This window comes from Oreochromis niloticus, linkage group LG1 (assembly GCF_001858045.2).
Source record: "Oreochromis niloticus isolate F11D_XX linkage group LG1, O_niloticus_UMD_NMBU, whole genome shotgun sequence".
Classification (NCBI taxonomy): domain Eukaryota; kingdom Metazoa; phylum Chordata; class Actinopteri; order Cichliformes; family Cichlidae; genus Oreochromis; species Oreochromis niloticus.
The window spans coordinates 2653375-2672152 of record NC_031965.2 but is presented as its reverse complement, the minus strand read 5'-3'; the positions used below and the strand labels follow the sequence as shown (position 1 = coordinate 2672152).

At 40.9% G+C, this 18778-nt stretch overlaps 1 protein-coding gene and 1 non-coding gene across 9 annotated transcripts in view; both read left to right on the top strand.

The window, feature by feature from the left end:
- Window positions 1–18778, top strand: part of LOC100696207 (serine/threonine-protein kinase BRSK2) — a 151335-nt gene that overhangs the window by 78038 nt on the left and 54519 nt on the right. The window lies entirely within an intron of this gene.
- LOC102076295 (uncharacterized) lies at window positions 2157–8267 on the top strand. Its single transcript, XR_003220425.1, has 2 exons — window positions 2157–7036; window positions 7232–8267. It is a non-coding gene; the product is annotated as an uncharacterized LOC102076295 (transcript).

Here is an 18778-nt window from a genome sequence, read left to right as displayed (position 1 = left end):
TTTAATAATTACTTTTCATATATTCAAAAACATGACCATCACTACTCTCAGCCCCCATAAATAACAGTGCTTTGTGACCAGTGTTGGGTGTAATGCATTCCAAATTGAGTTAAATATTATTAGTGCACCGTTGTTATTATTATTGTTATTAATACTACTACTACTACTAATGATGATAATAATGATAATAATGATAATAATAATAATAATAATAATAATGATGATAATGATAATGCTCTAAAAAAAAATGTAGTATTCACATTTCAGTGGCTAATCAAACACCAGGGTTCTTCTGTTATCTGCATGATGAGTGGAGTGGATAGTGCTTCAGTTCATGCAGGAAACAGACAAAAATGACTGACAACTTTTAAACAGTGACCATTGCTTCTGATTTGTTTCTTGAATAGATTAGCAGCTACACAGTCCAGAAACAATAATGAAGCTCTGCAAGCAGCTGTGAAAGCAACATAACCTCTGATGCACACAAGCAATGATGAAAACAACGTGTGAGACACCCCCAGACCCAGGGTGGTGCTGAAGCTGAGCGTACGCCAACCAAGCAGACAAAGCTTCATTTTCAACAAGTAACAAAGCAGAGATCAAGAAGCTCATTTCAACAGGAAAATCACTGTCACCACCAATGTTCCCTCTAAGCTGCGCGCGTGCGCAATTGCGCACTGCTGGCACGGTCTCTGCGCACAGAAAATCTGTGTTGCGCACAAAAAAAAATCTAACCTGAATTGAAATTAAAATTAATACTTTAACAATTCTGTTTTGCAGTGTTAGTCAGTGAGTGACTGGCTGCTCCTGTATGGGATTAGAACGATGCCACCTTATCCTATAGTCCAGCCAATAATGCGATTCACATTCGTATATACGCAGCCAATCAACGTCGCTGACAGGCTATGACAGCGTCCTTATGTGCCGACACCGGTGTTTTAGCTAGCAAAGCAGCGTGGCTGATGTGCAGTGAAGCCACATTAATGACAACGTGTCCAACCATTGGAGATGTGAGCAGGACAGACGGAACAATTGACGGGAAAAGTGTGGACTTTATACCAGTTTTTAAATTGTGTTGATCGGCCACGTAAAACCAGAGTTATGATAAAAATATCTGCAATGTTTGGTTTTCTTCCTGAATACTGTCGTTGTTTATATTTACTGCGGGAAGAAACGGTAAAAACGGCGTTTTATAAGAAAAACGCTCGAAAGCCTGTGAGCAAAACCAAAACCAAAAACCCCCACCCTTTCCTATTGGTCGAAAAATGTACCATGTCGACCAATCAAAAAATGATATGGCAACAGTTGTTTAGGGAGGGGGGAAGTTTTAGGAGTGACGGCGGTGTTCTGAGATGTGAGAGATTTGAGACGTTTAGCACAAATCTTGTGTAGTTAGTGTGTAGTTAGTGTGTAGTGTAGTCAATAGTTTTGTTGTGTGTGTCAGAACAATGAGGCGGCTGCTGAATGTTACAGGTGTTACAGCAGTGATACATCTCCTGTTGTCAGGCCTGCAGGTATCAGGCTGTTGTTCTCCTTTATCTCATAGTGGACAGAAATTATTTTTTGGAGTGACACAAATAATTTGTGTGGCATCAGATTTGATGCAGAACAGCTGATTGTTCTGCAAATAGTTTGAAATGTTTATTTAAAAAAAACGCCTTGACTGCATTAAAAAAAATAAATAGCTGCAAAAATCTTTGTTGTTTGCCAAACTGAGTTACTTTTTTGAAGAAGTAACTATATAATTAATTGCCCAACATTGGTCATTATATGCTGTATTTTGCAGACAGAGAGTTACAGACTCTCTCCCAGACCACAGACTCATAATACAAGTCAGAGCTTTATGGAAAAAAAAGAAGAAAGAAAGAAAGTTGTGTTTTCAAAATTGGAGTTCAAGTTATTTTTACTTCCAATAGTGTTAACATACTACACAGGTCATGAACAGGGTTTTTTACATTTTCATTGTAAGTGGGCTAAAGCAGTTAATTAAAAGTAGTCTAACATAAATGTAAATGCTGTAATTTGATTATTTTAATAAACCATGTAACTTGGATGGATTAGATGCTGGCGTGACCACAGTGCACACGTCTGATGTCGCTCACAGTGGTCCAAGGGACGCTCAGGGAGTTTGTGTGTTCGCTCAGACACATGAAATATTAGAGGGAACATTGGTGGAAACATTTTTCTTTGAAGTGCTTTTGCTGTTGTTTTTCACCTGCTTTGTTGGCTTAGAGTTCATACTTACATGGGCTACTGAAAGAAGCCGTTTCTGTGTATCTGTACACATATGAACAGTTTATATTGTTAATGACAGTTACCTGGGCGATCTTTCAAGGTAAAAAAAAAAAAAATTAGTAAAGCGAGTAAGGTGACAAACTGCTTTAGAAATGACGTGATTAAGCAATGCCTTTTTACTTTTTTAAAGTCAAAAGCTTGTAAGTCTTTAGTAAACCTTTTTATGGCTCCAGGAAACCAAAGGAAAACTTGGCAGTGAGACAGATTCCTGGTACCCGCAGTGTTTCTGTTTTGTGCACAATAAAACCTCCGTGCTCACTTATTTTGTGGTAAAGGCTAAAAGCATAGCCGAAGGTGCAGATGCTTCTCTGAGCCACTCGGCTGAAACGATTCCTGCGCTCGTATCCGAGCTCTGCTTTCCTCCCGCCTGCTGACATGGTTGTGTTCGCTGCCAGCCATTCCCTCTTCTGTCTGTCTGGGGGTTGCCCCAGCAGCTTTCTCTAATCTTTCGCGCCTCGGCTTTATTTCAGAAGAAGCCGAGGCCCTGTTGTCATGGCAACAGGCAGCTATTGGCTCAAGTTATAGCCGTTGCGTTCTCACACAACGAAATCTAACCAGCCACCTAAAAATATAGTTTAAAAACCAAACCCAGATGGGATTTCAAGGAGGTGCATGTTGAAAGCATCACTGAGGCGCCGCTCCTCCTGCTTCCGTTGACATTTTGTCCCATTTTGCTTGACATTTTCAGATGTGCTGCAGGTTCCCTTTTTTTGTTTCTCTCCTTTCCTTTGCTCCAAACTTAGCGAAGCATTGGATTTATTCTGTCAAGGTTTTGCACACGAACGTCTCTTTTGTTCACCGTACAAGACACATTTACATTTCCCTTGTTCGTCGTTAGACGCCGGATCACCCAAATCATTTCCATATAAATACATTTTGTTTTCTTTTTGTCATCTCAGATTTTTATCCATGACTGATAAAGTTGAAAGAATTTCCACTGGCTTTACTAAACCACCAATATGAGAGAAAAGGGCGAGGTTACTGGCAGCAGTAGTTCTACAGAGATAGCGGCGTATTTTAAGGCTGTGTGAATTATACAAAGGTTGTCTAGTACTCAACCTGTTTCCCTTATGGGGATGGTGTCTGTTAGTCGGCTTCTGGACTAGTGAAAATCATCCGGCTCTAGAGGACAGTGACGGTGCCATACTACTACAGAGGCCGACAATATAGTTAACTTTATATGTTTGGTGAGTACAAAATGTTTGATAAGCAGCTGAATAGCTTAGGGACTGAGTAGTTTCTGTGCTTGCACTGGTCTCCTCCAGGTGCTCCACTTTCACCCTTTCAGAGACTAATTCAATAGCCAATCAAATGGTGGCGTGGTGGTACAACGGTTAGCACTGTCGCCTCGCAGAAAAAAAATGGCTTCCAGTTGAAACTTTGTGGCTGGGCAGGCCTTCCTGTTTGAGCTCATGTTCTTCCTGTTCTTCCAAGGGTTTCATCCCAAAGTCCAAAGACTTGGATCTTAGGTTAGGTTGGAGATTGTAAATTGGATTTAGACGTGGATGGGAATTTGTTTGCTCACCCAGCTGGGATAGGGTCCAGCGAAGTTGGATAAGCAGTGGATGAATAAATAGTCAAAGGCAGAGCCGCAGAGCAGTCTGAAAATAATCTCTAATATAATAATGCTAAAAATGAAGCAAAACAATCTAATAAATAATAAATAAGAATTTAGCAGCCAAACTGTTAATCACATTTTTAATAAACCAGACGTCCCCCTGAAGTTTGTGCCATACACAGTATATAAGATGGATGTTGCTGCTGGTTTCTGAAATATCATTTTGAAGATGAACCGTTCCATCACTGTCATCTTTGTGTTTGGCTGGTGGATCTGACCGTGAAACTGCGTGGTTATTGGCCAGTGACATGTCAGTCACTAACTAATGAGAAGAAACTTTTTAAATCACACATTAAAGTTATTCCATGTTTAGTAATTTAGTAATAATAATTTTTTAAACTCTAGAAGTATACTGCTAAATTACTGTGCATTTTCATTGTCGTGCTTTTAGAAGGTCGGTTCTGGCACCTCTGGGCTAACTGACTAGCTGCCACATTCCTACCCACTGCACCCCAACAACTTTGGATAATCTACATTGACCATAGATGTGACGTGGTCGTCTGTCTTTGTGGCGGTCCTGTGTTGGACTGGTGATCTGTGGAGAGTGTAGCATACTTTTCAGCCTATGTAATTGAGAATGAGATCCTGCATTCCCTCAGGAAAACTGTGCAAATGTAATTATTGAAAATATAATAATATTTTTATTAGACATTATTAGATATTTTATTAGATATTTTAAAAGCAAGAAAATAGACGTTTGCAATAAGTTGGAATAATTTAAACCATTAAAAAGATAAAAATAAGATTAAAAAAGTGATGTAAGCCTTTTAAGTCATGGTTGCAAAATAAATTTGAATTATAACTGAGATGTAAAGGACAACTTTAGGATCAGCATAACCTTCAGAATCGTCCATTACTGTTCTGTCATTCATTCTGCTGAGAACAGGTAATTCAGTCCTTTCACCTGTTTTTTTACCCTCAACCTTTTCCCATATCTACCTCATAGCCGTTAGTGGACTCTGTCTTTGTCATGAACTAACATGCACTTCATGCAAAGATGCTATAGTGTGTATATCTACCACTAATGCATGGTTTCTGGTGAGATGAGCAGCCTGACATTTATAGCAACACCTTACACAAGACTCACCGTCGTCCCGCCTAGCACCCACATGTCAGTCCTGGCATTTACACTGGCGTCGCACTGATTTTAATGGAGAGTGTTGTACAGGAAGCACAGGTGGAGCATGATCAGAAAGATGGAGGACAGAAACGGCTCAGGACAGCATAAATGAATCAATAATAGTGCATGCCAATCTCACACTCACACAGACTTTGACAGTATAGCTGTGCGCTGTGGTCTTCTACCTTTGGGAGACCAAATTTTGACATCATCAGTTATACATTAAAATCTGATGAGACATAAACCTAAACAAGTCTTCCAGACTAAAAACTATAAAAATAAAAATATCGATACAACGAAATATCGTGACTTTTCGTGCAATGACACTGAATCGATATTCAAAATCAGTGTTATCGGTTTTTTTAAATTGAAAAATTACATGCATTTACTGTTTATTTCTTTTGTATGTTGGAATTCAAACTCCGGCCACTGGTTTGCAGTTTTTACCGCCTTTACTATGACGTAAAAACGAGGTCTCGCGATAATTGTAGAAGCTTCTAGTTTGCCAAAACCACCGAAGTAGAACAGTGGATGTGTGGCCAATTGTGCTAGCTAACTGATGACTGAAGAGGAGGGGATACAGCCGGCCCCCGCAGCTTTCAAAGCTGATGTGTGGACTTATTTTGGATTTAGGACAAAAGAAGGCAGTAAAGACTATGACAAGAGCTATGCAGTCTGTAAAATCTGCACCGCCAGAGTCAAATGTTCCGGTAACACAACAAATTTACGAACACACGTGTCTAGACACCATAGCGACGTAGCGTCAAATGCTAATTTTAAAAAGAAACGAGATGACCCCGCTCAACGGACAACTGAAGAAGTTAACTTTTCGAAACTACCAGCAACTTCAACTCGTGCAACAAAAATAACGCAGTCAGTACTTGTTTTTATTTGCAAAGACATGCGCCCTCTGAGTGTTGTGGAGAATAAAGGATTTCGTAATATGATTAAAACGCTGGAGCCCCGTTACACCGTTCCTTCCCGACAACACATCACGGACATCGCTCTGCCAAAGTTGTACCAAGAAGTCAAAGCGACTGTGCTGGACTCCCTCAGCTCGGCAGAGACAGTTGCTTTGACATGCGACGCTTGGACTTCGAGAGCCACTGAATCGTACGTAACTGTTACAGCACATCACATAACGGACCAGTGGAACCTTCAGTCTCATGTACTACAAACCTGAGCCATGCATGACAGTCACACAGGTGAGCACATTGCAGCGTTACTAACTGACGCTGTGGCTGAATGGGGATTGAACACAAAGGACCTTGTTGTTGTTACCGATAATACACCAAACATGGCTCTCGCGGCTAGACTTGCAGGCATGACGCACATACAATGTTTTGCACACAGTCTGAATCTCACCTCACAGAAAGCACTGAAAATACAATCTGTGGTGCGACTTCTCGGGAGGATCCGACGTGTAACAGCCTTTTTCAGGCGCAGCACCTCAGCCAGCAACCAGTTGAAGCAGAAACAGTGCCTCCTTCAGCTACCAGCTCACAGATTGATCACGGACATAATTACAAGATGCAACAGCTCCTATGATATGATAGAACGATTTTTAGAACAGCAACCAGCCATCTGTGCAGCTCTGCTTTCTGCAGAAGTTAGGAAGAGTGAAAAAGAAATTTTCACATTAAGTGAGTCTGACATCACATGTGCAGAAGAAGTTGTCAGGGCGCTCAAGCCTATGAAGGACGCCACCCTAGTGATGTCAGAGGAGAGTATGCCAACCCTGTCCATCATTGCTCCTCTTCATGCCAAGCTTGTGATTGGTGCACAAGAAAGTGTTGATGATACACCGACCCGTAAGGGACATTAAGACTGCCATAGCAGAAGATCTGGGAAAGAGATATGTAAATGAGAGGGAGACACTATGGATGGCATCAACAGTTGATCCTCGGTTTAAGGACCTGCCCTTCCTGTCTGAAGCAGAGACCAGTGAGACCTATTCCAGACTGTTGGACACTGTGGTGACTGTGATAAAGAAGGAAAAAAATGTAAGTAAATAAATGAATTTATTTGGAAAAATTCAACTGAAGTTATAAGCAAGTGAATCAAGTAAAAAGCAAAAAAAAAAAAAAAAATGCATATTGATGACATTTGTCATCAAATATTAGTGACAAACAGGGTGAATCTTGGATTTGAATTTTGACTTTCTGACATTAATACTATTTGAATTTAATGTTTTTCAGCAGCAAAAGAATAAGGAGACTGACAAACAGGTGGAGGAGGAGAATGCCACAGAGGAGGCTCATCACCCACATATCAAAGACAGCTTTGACTCCATCCCTCGGCCACCCCTGAAGAGACAGAGGACCTCATGTGCATTGGTGGACTTGCTCGGAGCTATGTTTACCTCTACTAGTGACAATACTGCACCAAAATCAGAACATGATGTTGCTGCAGCTGAGATCAAGAGGTATAGAGATGAGACCCCTTTGCCTCTCACAGGAAATCCTCTCAGTTGGTGGAAGGACCATGAACAGGAATACCCTCAGCTATCCAAAGTAGCAAAGAGTTTCCTATGCATTCCTGGAACAAGTGTCTCTGCAGAGAGAGTGTTCTCCTCTGCAGGAGACATAGTCAATGCACAGAGAAGTGTCCTGAGAGCTGACCATGTCGATCAGCTTGTATTCCTGCACAAAAATCTGGAAATTGAAAAATAACCACTGAGAAAACACTAAACATGGAAAATCTCTGATATGAGAATATTTGACATTTTGGTTGAGTCTCATAAGCACTTTTATTTAGATGAGTAAATTCCTTTTTTCAGGTTGTACTAAAAGTGTTCCATTGATGGACACTGCAGAGCTGTACTTTATTTTATTAACACTTAATTTTAATAGCACTTTACATTGTTTGTTCATGTTTACTTGGATGGATTCTTCAAGCAATTTCATTTTTGATTTATATTTGTTTATGTTAAGGTCACATAGAAAGTGCTTTGTTTTGATGCTCCATAGAGCAGTTTTTGGATAAGTATTTTACAATCATAGTACTTAGAAAGACCTCAGTGTTACATGTTTACTTTTTTTATGCTAAAAAAATACTTGATATTTCAGTAAAGTAGTTTTTGTTTATTTGACATGACTTCTAATAAGGCAGATGTTAATTTCTCCATTTTGAACTTGGAGTGTTTTTGTTTCAGATGTTTCATGTCAAGCATTTAACAGTTTGGACTGTTTACTGTGAGTTTTCCTAATTAAATTCAGTCCTACTAAACACAAATATCGTCTGGCTTTTAGTATCGCAATATATCGTATCGTCTACCCTGTATTATGATACATATTGTATCGCCAGATTCTTGCCAATACACACCCCTACTAAAAACCAAAAAACTTTCCACGTAATCTCGATACCTAACAGACCTCTCCTGGCCCGGAGAGGTCTGTGTGTGCCCCAGACTATCACTGACCCACCATCAAACTGGTCATACTGAGAAGGCAGCATAATGTTCTGTCACATGTGACATGTGCTCAGAGTGAACTTGCTCTCATCTGTGAACAGCACAGGGAGCCGCTGGTGTACCTGCCAATTCTGGTATTCTATGGAAAATGTCAGTCAGGCTCCACAGTGCTGGGCAGCGAGCACAGGACCCACGAGTTTCCCAACCACTGTGGCACATAGGTGTGCCATGGAAGAGTATCTGGTTCCAGTGTTGGGCAAGTTACTTTGAAAAAGTAATTAATTATAGTTACTAGTTACTTCTTCAAAAAAGTAACTGAGTTATAAGATTCTACAAGTAATTAATTACTTGAAAAGTATTGCATGACTTTAAAAAAATGTTTAACCCCCTGGGGTCCAGGGTATAATTGGCCATTTTTGACTACTTTTGATTTTCCCTCCACATTTTACCTTTAAAAACTGTTTACTTTGCCTTGTTTGGTATCATCCTCTTCAGCACAACCTCACGTGTCTGAATTTACAGTTATGTTTTCATTTTGACATAATGTATTAACACAATTGATCTAAAATCAGACAAAAAACATAAAATCTGAGTACAAAAAGTTATTTTTACTGTAACAACCACAAACATCTTTAATGAATCATATTTCATAACTTTAAATGCAAATATAAATTGTCAATTTTAAAATCCTATGCACAAGTTTTGCAAACAAAGTTATTTGCATCCATTTACCTTTTACCCTTTTTTTAAATAACCATTTCAAACTATTTACAGAACAATCAGCTGTTCTTCAATAAGATGCGTCACAAATTATTTGTGCCACTCCAAAAAAATAACTTCTGTCCACTATAAAGGAGAACATCACAGCCTGATACCTGCAGGTCTGACAGCAGCAGGTGTATCACTGCTGTTTCTACCTGGAGACAGCAGTCGCCTCATTGTTCTGACACACAACACAAAACCATCCACAACACTACACACTAACTACACAAGACAACACATTAACTACACACTCCAAACACGCTAAACGTCACAAATCTCTCATGTCTCAAAACTCGCTCTCTCTCTTTTTCTGCTCTCTCTCTGTCTCTCTCGCTCTCTCTCTCTCTCTCTCTCTCTCGCCGTCACTCCTAAAACTTCCCCCTCTTCCTAAACAACCAGATGTCATGTTGCCATATCATTTTTGATTGGTTGACATGGTGCATTTTTCCAGCAAAACGAAAGGGGTGGGTTTTGTTTTGTTTTTTTATTTTCTGCTCATAAACAGAGAGTGCTTGCTGGCGCTGTCCTTCGACAGTAAACGTGACGAAACTATTCAGTAAAAAACACGCGTATATATTGTTTATCATGACTCTGGTTTTACGTGGCCTATCAACACAATTTAAAAATTGTATATATCACCTTGTTACTTTGTCATCTTGAAGTGGTCATGTGATTGGCTTCCTCAGTCAACGCGCAGCGCCCAGATTACTTACGTAGACAGCTACTTCCGTGCAACTGATATAAGATGCGGTAAGCTGAAAACAGCTTCAACCGTCTGTTTGTTGAAAAATAGTAACGCGACCGTACCGCATTTTCTTGTTAGTAACGGTAACGGCGTTGTAACGATAGGAATAGTAATACTCATTACTGAAAAAAGTAACGCCGTTACTTGTAACACTGTTATTCCTGTCACTGTCTGGTTCCACCTGATTAGTACTCTAAGCAACCAGAGTGAGTAACAGGCAGAACAATTACATTGTCTTCCACTAGAGGGCAGTACAACTACCTGCTCTAATTCAATGGGTTGCCAACTTCCAGTAAAAGAGAGGAAGACAAAGTTACATAATAGTCATGCTGTAAGACGATGCAGCGCGCAATAGATAAATATTTGAAAAGAAGAAGTGTTCAGTCTGACCTGGTCCTGGAGAAAACTCCGACCCAGATGAAGCCCCTAGCTTGAGCAGTGGTCAGAAGAAAGTAAAAAAAGCTATACTGGGGACAAATCGATCCAGTTCGGCTATACCTGATGCACGGGGGAAATGATTAATATGCTTTTTGTGACGTTTTTGTTTGGTGGTGTGCGATTTTTGTAATGTGATATATGTGCCGTGGCTCCAAAAGGTTGGGAAACACTGCTCTATAGAGTGTTGGGCTCTCAGTCCACCCTTCAGGAAGTCTGTTTCTGATGGTTTGGTCAAAGACATTCACACCAGTAGCCGGCTGGAGCTGTGGGGCTCTGGCAGTACTCCTCCTGTTCCTCCTTGTACAAAGGAGCGGATACTGATCATGCTGATGGGTTATAAGTCCAGCTCTTGTAGTGTAACTGCCTGTCTCCTGAAATCTTCTCCCTGCTCTTGAGACCCTGCTGGAAGGCAACAGCACACCTTCTGGCTTTGGCACGTTGCAGCATTTTGGAGTCGTTGGACTACCTGTGCAACCTCTGAAGGGTCAAGGTAGGACCTCGTGGTAGCAGTGGTACCACTGATCCTAGCCAAACGAAAAACTATTCAAAAAAACAGATAGGATGATGGGAGACCAGCGCACCAGGGAAAGATGGTTGTCTCATTGTGAGTCCTCCAGTGCACCTGTTAATAACTCCATTAACACCAAAGCAGCTAAGATGGATCAACAACTCCCTCTGCAGCTTAACTGACCAGATCACATGTCAGTATCTCAGATCAATATCTGAGAAGTTCATTTGACTCTATGCTGATTAAACTTGTTTCTTGTATTTTTTTTGAGTGTATATAAATTGAATGAACGAATTCAAATAGTCATGATAAGTTGCTACGTTGTAAAGGCGAGGTGTTTGAAGGCACATTAACATTACTGTCACCTGTTTACATATTCAACAGTCACATGACGTTGCTGTCATGTTTGTCCATGAGATTATGCTGTTGTCTCTGGGAGCTGAAGCATGGGAAAGAAATAGAAATAGAAAAAGTTTACTGACATTGTAAATTAATAAAATATGATTCATTTGTTTTGAACAACTTCTATCTCTATTGCCCGATGCATTTGCTACACTGAAACAATTGTATTTGGGGGGAAAAGCATAATCGAACCACCCGAAAATGCAACTTTCATGAATGTGTCGTTCAATTCATTGCAACAATGTAGCAATGACACTTTAGAATCATGTTGTTTTGGTGACATTTGAATCAGTTCATTACAGCTAATTCTGTTTTATCCATTTAGTCCATCGCCTTTCCTCTTGTCCAGCTAGTATCCAACAATGGTAGCATACAACTTAGAAATTTTTACCAAGTGCTTTTTCTGTCTCTGCTTCCTGTGTTGACTCTTGTCCTGTGGGAGCACTCGTGTTGTAAGCGTGAAAACACAGAAACAGCATGTGGACAGGGAGGGTGATTGTCTGTGTGTGTGTTTGATTGGTAAATGGTAAATGGCCTGTATTTGTATAGCGCTTTTACTAGCCCCGCCTAAGGACCCCAAAGCGCTTTACATACCCAGTCATCCACCCATTCACACACACATTCACACACTGGTGGAGGCAAGCTACAGTTGTAGCCACAGCTGCCCTGGGGCAGACTGACAGATTAAATCTGTTTTTCCACTGAAGTGCAGTGGATCGTTGGCTAACCTCCTCAGAGGTTGAGTTGGGCCTCCTCATGCCTGACCGGACTCATTTCATCTTCTCAACGTCTGGTTGGTTGTGTTAATGGTGTCAATACTGTCTTAAAGTGTGTTTATTCTGCACACAGCCACTGTTGCATGGGTGTATGTGTGTGTGTGTCTTAGGCTTGTTTTACAGTACTTGTGGGGTCTGAAAAGTCAGTGGCTCACCTTTTGCATTGGGACCAAAATGCCCCCCTCCCCCCGAAATTAAAAGGAAAACAAAAAAGGGGGGAAAAAAGGATGTTTGAGGGCTTTTGTGTATGTTTTATATGAAGACGATGATTGTAATTATTCTTTATTCACTATTATTTCTTCAGTCTGTGAGAAGGCTAACTGGGCCTTTCTTGAACAGTTTTGATGGTTTTTTTAGTTTTTTTATGTAAGGCCATAAACCTTATTCTGCCCGTATGTCACCTAAAAGTCCGGTCAAGCCCAACCCAACATTTGCAAAGGGAACTGAAAACTTCACAGCTGAAAATGAGTGTCTGTCATTTCAGATGATATGATCCCGGCCAAACTAAAGCACTTTTCACAACTCCTTATCAATCATGTCATTACTTTGACAGCTTGGATTTGGCTGTTATAGCTCTAACCACTGGTTCTCTCCCAAATAATGAAAATATTCTCTTTCATAGACAACACATTAATGCATTTCTAAATGTCACCATTGTGCACAAGGTGTCTTTTTGTCTTTCTGTGTCAGTGCCTTGATGGACTAGGCATAGTAATGCTGGGTGTCAAGATATAAACCTATAATGTTCATGAATGAAGGTTAGAGTGGTGTCTGTGGAATAAGTGGGTGTAACAGATAGGAGACCCTGGTTTGTGTCCTACTTGAACTTTTGGGTTTCGCTTGGTTGGTGTGGGGCATTAAACAGTACTTATAGCATCTTTATATATAGAAAATATCATGGTTTCATTTGAAATACATTTATTTCATTGAAAATTCTGAATTGGAATCATGTCATGCAACTCTGCCAAAGGACGCCTTGTGCACAACTGAAACACACCAGAGGGATTAAGCCTGAAAGAATATATTAATTGTTAGGAAACAAGGAAACTAAGTTTGCCCAACCTGGAGATGGTGCTGGCCAATGCAGGTGGTACAAAAAAAGTCAGCTTTAGGTAATATTGATGAAATGCTCATAAATTCATATCCCAATTTATGATTGTGTATGTCAGATTCCCCCCGTCTGTCTTTCAGAAATTTGAACTGTAACAAAAATTGCATTTTAAGAAGTGAAGACTAAACATTCTGAATTAAATTAGGCTCCTTTACTGTGATGGTGCTTTTGTACCTGCGCGACCTTTAGCCTGTCATCATTCGGAGTGACTGAACCTCTCGAGTGACACAGCAGCGATGGAGCAGACAGCAGATACGTGAAATTGTTCTGACTGTAGTCCTCCACGTAGGACAGCGTCTACCCTTTAACCGTGATTAACCACTGACCTTCATCCGCTCACTGTCACATCAGCCGACCGCGCTCTGCATGATTGTTGCTCATGTATTGTGATTGATGCTGCTGCACAGTGAGGAGGCTGTGAAGGCTGCTGGCTTCGTCTCACTTATCACGAAGACGTCTGCAGGGAAAAAACTGGGCACACCGCCTGATGGTTATCCAGCAGCTCCGGCAGCAGGATGGGAGACGCTCCCTGGTGATCGCTGAGATGCAGACGTCTCCTCTGACTTTATTGCCTTTCTTCTGTTATTCTTTACCTCTTTTCAGTTCTTTCTTTCCCTTTATTTCCTGTCCTGTCTGAGTTTTAGCCAATATTTCTTTAATTTTACTCTTCTTTTCTTTCCTCCTCCATTCCGATCTTTTCCCGCTTCCTTTCCATTTCTTCTGCATTCTTTCCCTTTTGTTTTGTTACTTATGTTACATGTTTTTCCTTTTCTTCACATTAGATATATTTGTGATATATTTGTATCACCACTCTTTCCATGCTCTTCTCCAGTTTTGTGCTTCTCTCTTTCCTTCTTACATCTTTGTTGTATTAGATTGGCACAAAGCTGTTCTGCCTGTCGTTTTTATGGAATACATCTGCATTGCTTCATAAACTGCCTCATTGTTTTGTCTCTTCTGTTGGTTCACACATAAAAGTAAGCATCAGGACTAGTGGTTTGATTGAGGGATTGTGATTGGATACTGGAGTGGACTGGGCTTTTCTCTCTTCCAAGATCACTGAGACATCATAGCAACAGATGGCGGTTTGATTACCGAGTAGATGTTCCAATCTATTGCCACTTGTGCCCCTCAGCCCTGTATCATGTTTCAGTTAAATAGAGATTTGGAAGCAGCGTCAGTGCTGATAATTTATTAAGAGTATCTATCATGCGTGGAGGCGTCAACTGGAGGAGGAAGTTGGCATCAGTCAGGAGCTCTGAGCCCCTAATGAAGCATGACACCTGGCATGTGACAAGAACTGGTAAAATTAGGCTCCAGTGGGCATCACCATAACACTCAGACTGAGTTTTGACATGATTGTATTCAGGCTGCATTCTGAAATCTTTGTACACTTTACACTTATAATCACCTGTGGACCACAACACACTGTCTACTGTCAGCCAATAAAGTTGCACAGTTTAGTGTGGACGTCAGAATCATAAAACCTGTTATATGGATTCACTTGGTGCAACACATAAGTATCGGATATCGTGTCCCCGCGTGTCCTGGCTGAAGAAAACTCTGTTCATGCCTTTTAGACAGATGACCTGCGATGACATGTGCACGGCCCGTCATCATAGTCATCACTTACCTTATAGCCTGATCAATGGGCTTTGATCAGTGGTTATGACAATTTGCATATTTATTATCAAGGAACTGACCTCACAGCCCATCAGTTCATTCAGAAGCCATACCACCCTGAGCACATCCGATCTCACCTGAGATCCAAGTGCCAATCTATTCCTGGGAAAAATAAGGAACTCTGAGTTCCTCCTGATGCATTCAGACTGCAAGTGTGTGTAACTATTGCTTAACCACAGATAAAAGGGCTGCGTGATTGTGATTGGGTGAATGACAATTGCAGCAGAAAGCACTTTGAGGGCTCAGTAGTATGTAGTATGAACCTCTCAAGATTTTAAATAAGGAAGCAGTTGGGCTACCAGAAAAAATGTGCTCGGTGCTCAAGTAATATTTTTCTACTGTTGGATCTATATGATGTCATTGAGAGCGCAGACACCTCTGACCACAGAAGCCCAGCCCATCTGTTCATCAAACCTTCTGCTTATGAGAAACAGCCAAGATGAATAAAGTTGGCTCAAAGAGTAGCCTTAAAGAAGGAGGAGCTAAAGCCACTTGTTTAGCGAGTGGATGAACTGTCAGCCTGCATCAAGGCCCAGTGTGTGATAAACAGCGACTATTTTTGAACGATGAGTCATGGAAAGCTCAGGTCCCAGAATAAAAATCCAGAGCTGAAATGAGCATAAGAGGCTGTTAGAAATACCAACAGCAATATATTTTTAAATTCTGTCTTTCAGATAAAGATAAGGCTCGAAAACGACTTTGAATGGGTTCAGCTTAGAGATACTCCATCTCTGACTGACAGTGTCCAAGATATGAATGTATTCTAAAGCTATAATGGCTTTACATTAATGCATCATTAATGTTAATTCAATTTAAAGCTGACACTTCTGTGTATCTTAAAGGCTGCATTATGCATGCTCTAACTTGATAAAAGCTGATATGCTAATGCCTTTTTGATGACACTGAGCAAATAGAGAGGATGAGGCAAAGTTAATTAAGTTGAGCGGAGACGGTGGTTGAAGGATAGACGAGTCTCTGACGTGATCACAGTAACAGTGTTTCACCTGTGCTGCTGCTCGCTTTTACTCCCACCCCCAGCCTTCTCTACGTGCCTTCACACTTTATTACCGCACATTAAAAAACCATATGGGTCGTAATCGAGCTTAATAAATGTCAGCATCGTAGCTCGCACAGGGACGGCCGGGGTTCAACGTCTGTTTGTCTTGTACATGAGTTTAATTAGCCTCTGCCATGCTACAGTGTGTGCCCGATTGTGTGAGAGATGAAAATGAGGCTAATTAGATGTGATAGCAGGAGGCCCGGCTGATGTGCTGCACCTGCAGCCATCCTGCTTTGAGAGCGCTTGTTCACGTCAAGGTGGGAACATGCACACCTCGTTACCTAAAGCGTGCTGACCATAGATTGAATTGCCATAATGTTAAAAATACTGACCGGTGAAAGGTATAACACCATGACGTGTGCCTCCTACCTGAACATTGTTGCAAACTAAGCACAACGGTGGCATTTACACTGTCCTGTGGGAAAGTGCAACTAGATTGAGGAACAACAAAGAGTTCACAGCATTGGCGTCTCAACACATCAGATAGCAATCCAAACAATCATCATGTGCCAGGACAAGCCTGATCCACTGGGACCTCACTCCGTATCCCTGACAGCTGAAAGGATCTGATGGAGAATCTGCCAGAACAAGTTCCCGGGAGAACCCCAGAGCTCCTGGGTTCATTCACGCTCCAACTGGTCAGAGCTGTTATGAGAGGGACACAATATTGAATCCTGGTAGTTTTAATGGCTGATTGTTGCACAGACAAATCGATGAGATGATGACAACAAAAAATTTGAAGTGAGGTTAGGGTTAACCGCCACCAACGTTAACAGGATGCTTACATTAGAGCTGCTTATTAGGGAGGGGATAGAGAGAGGATAGGCTAACATATGAAACAGGGAATGACCGCCGTGTGATGCATTTATTTCAACAAAGTAACTGTATTCTAATTATAACTTATTTAAGCGGTAACTGTAACAGAATACAGTTACTCATATTTTGTATTTTAAATACGTAACGTTGGTACATGTACTCCATTACTCCCCAACACTGCCCGCAGGCAAGATTTTTGAGCGTTGGCATTGCAAATTGCATATTTTCCACACAATTCCTAAACTTCCAACTCCATTACCAGTGTTGACAACGCAGGCAGCTTTAGATATGACTAAAGTAAGATTTGTTTTTCATTTTCTTTCTTTCTGTTTTTTAAAAAATTGGAAATGCAAATAAATGTAGAAAACTTGATTGCATTTTATATTATCTTCCACAGACCGTGTGACCATTGTGAGAAAAGGTTTTTACATTTAACACTTCATTCATAAAGAGACCAGAACGTTGTCCAGTGGGAAAAAGAACCCTTTTTCTCTCATTTCTTAACTTTGTAATCTGAGTGCATTTGATAGCCAGCCTGTTGTGCCGCCTTTTTTACCCTCACACTGTAAAGCTCTGTACTGCAGGCCAATAGTAACTGCTTTACAGCTGATTTTAACTTATCATGTCAGGATTTTTCATTGTTACTGTGACATGGATATTTCTCTTTACTAATATTGACCTCCAAATATGACTGACAGCAGCAGTAATTCTGAAAAGCCATTTAATTAAACTCATGGACAGTTTTTGTTTTGGAGAGCTGGTCTCACTTGAGTTTGCTTCAGAGGGCTTTATTTGCATTTGTGCAAAAAAAGAAAAAGGTTAATAATTATTTTTAGTTTGCTGTGAGGGCTGAGAGAGACCGAGCATAAAACACACGGAGTACACATACTGCGTACATCCTTGGCCTCTTTTACTGCTTCCTGTTTCTACCTCGACCACACACACACACACACACACACACACACACACACACACACACACACACACACACACACACGTTTCAGGGGTGTCTGTTGAAACAGTGATGATTAGAGGGAGGGGAAAATTATTGATATTATTATTTTCTGTTAATGCAGCTCAAATTTCTTATATCAGAACGATTAAGATCAGATGATTTTTGCCTTGGCAGCCAACAGAGATGGATTTAACCCTGAAAAATTAACCCAATGATAAAAAGAAATGTGTCGCCTTTTTCATCTTTTTCACCAGCTTTGGAAGAACAGTTGCAGGTTGACAAGAAGAAAAGGGAAACACTGGCGTGGTCTGGGAAACAAATACTCCAAAGATTAAAGGAAATTCTTTTATTATTTGTTTGCTGCAGCCAACCGAGCTTTGATAGAAACAGAATGTAATTTTCAGCCGTCCTCTGTCCTCTGCCTGCTCTCTCAGACCTGTCACATCACCCTAAGCAGGGACACCGGAGGATCACTCCCATCTCAGGCCAGCCTGTTGACACATAAAGAGCAGGAAGCGTGTCGTGAGGACAGAGTGAGTGATGACGGACTGATGGCATTTATGTGTTTTTACTGCTTAAAGCACAGTAGTGATGAGACTCTGCAATCAATAGATGTCAGTGGTGTAGTGTAGATCCCCACTGACATCAACACTCAAAACGGCAACAATCAAGCAGCCCCCCTTTAAGAAACCACTTGGTGACAGTGGGAAGGAAAAACTCCTTTTTAACAGGAATAACCAGGCTCGGGCAGGGACGGCCATCTGCCGCGACAGACGGGATGAGACAGCTGATCATCAGTTGTTGTGCAGGTCAGGCGTCCACAGTGTAATCAAGTCAGAGTGTGACATATTACACACTGAGATGTCTCACAGTTCAGTTCAGTTTTATTTATACAACAGCAGTCGCCTCAAGAAGGTAAGGAATACGTATCCGAGTATCAGTAATGGACTGATTGTAATCTGTGTGCCACGTGGACGTCCACATCAATGTGTAACTTTTATGTAATGAGTGTTTTTTGTGTATTTTTGTTGATCTTCTGTCTAAAAATGCAATAAATCAAACTATCTTTAAAAATGA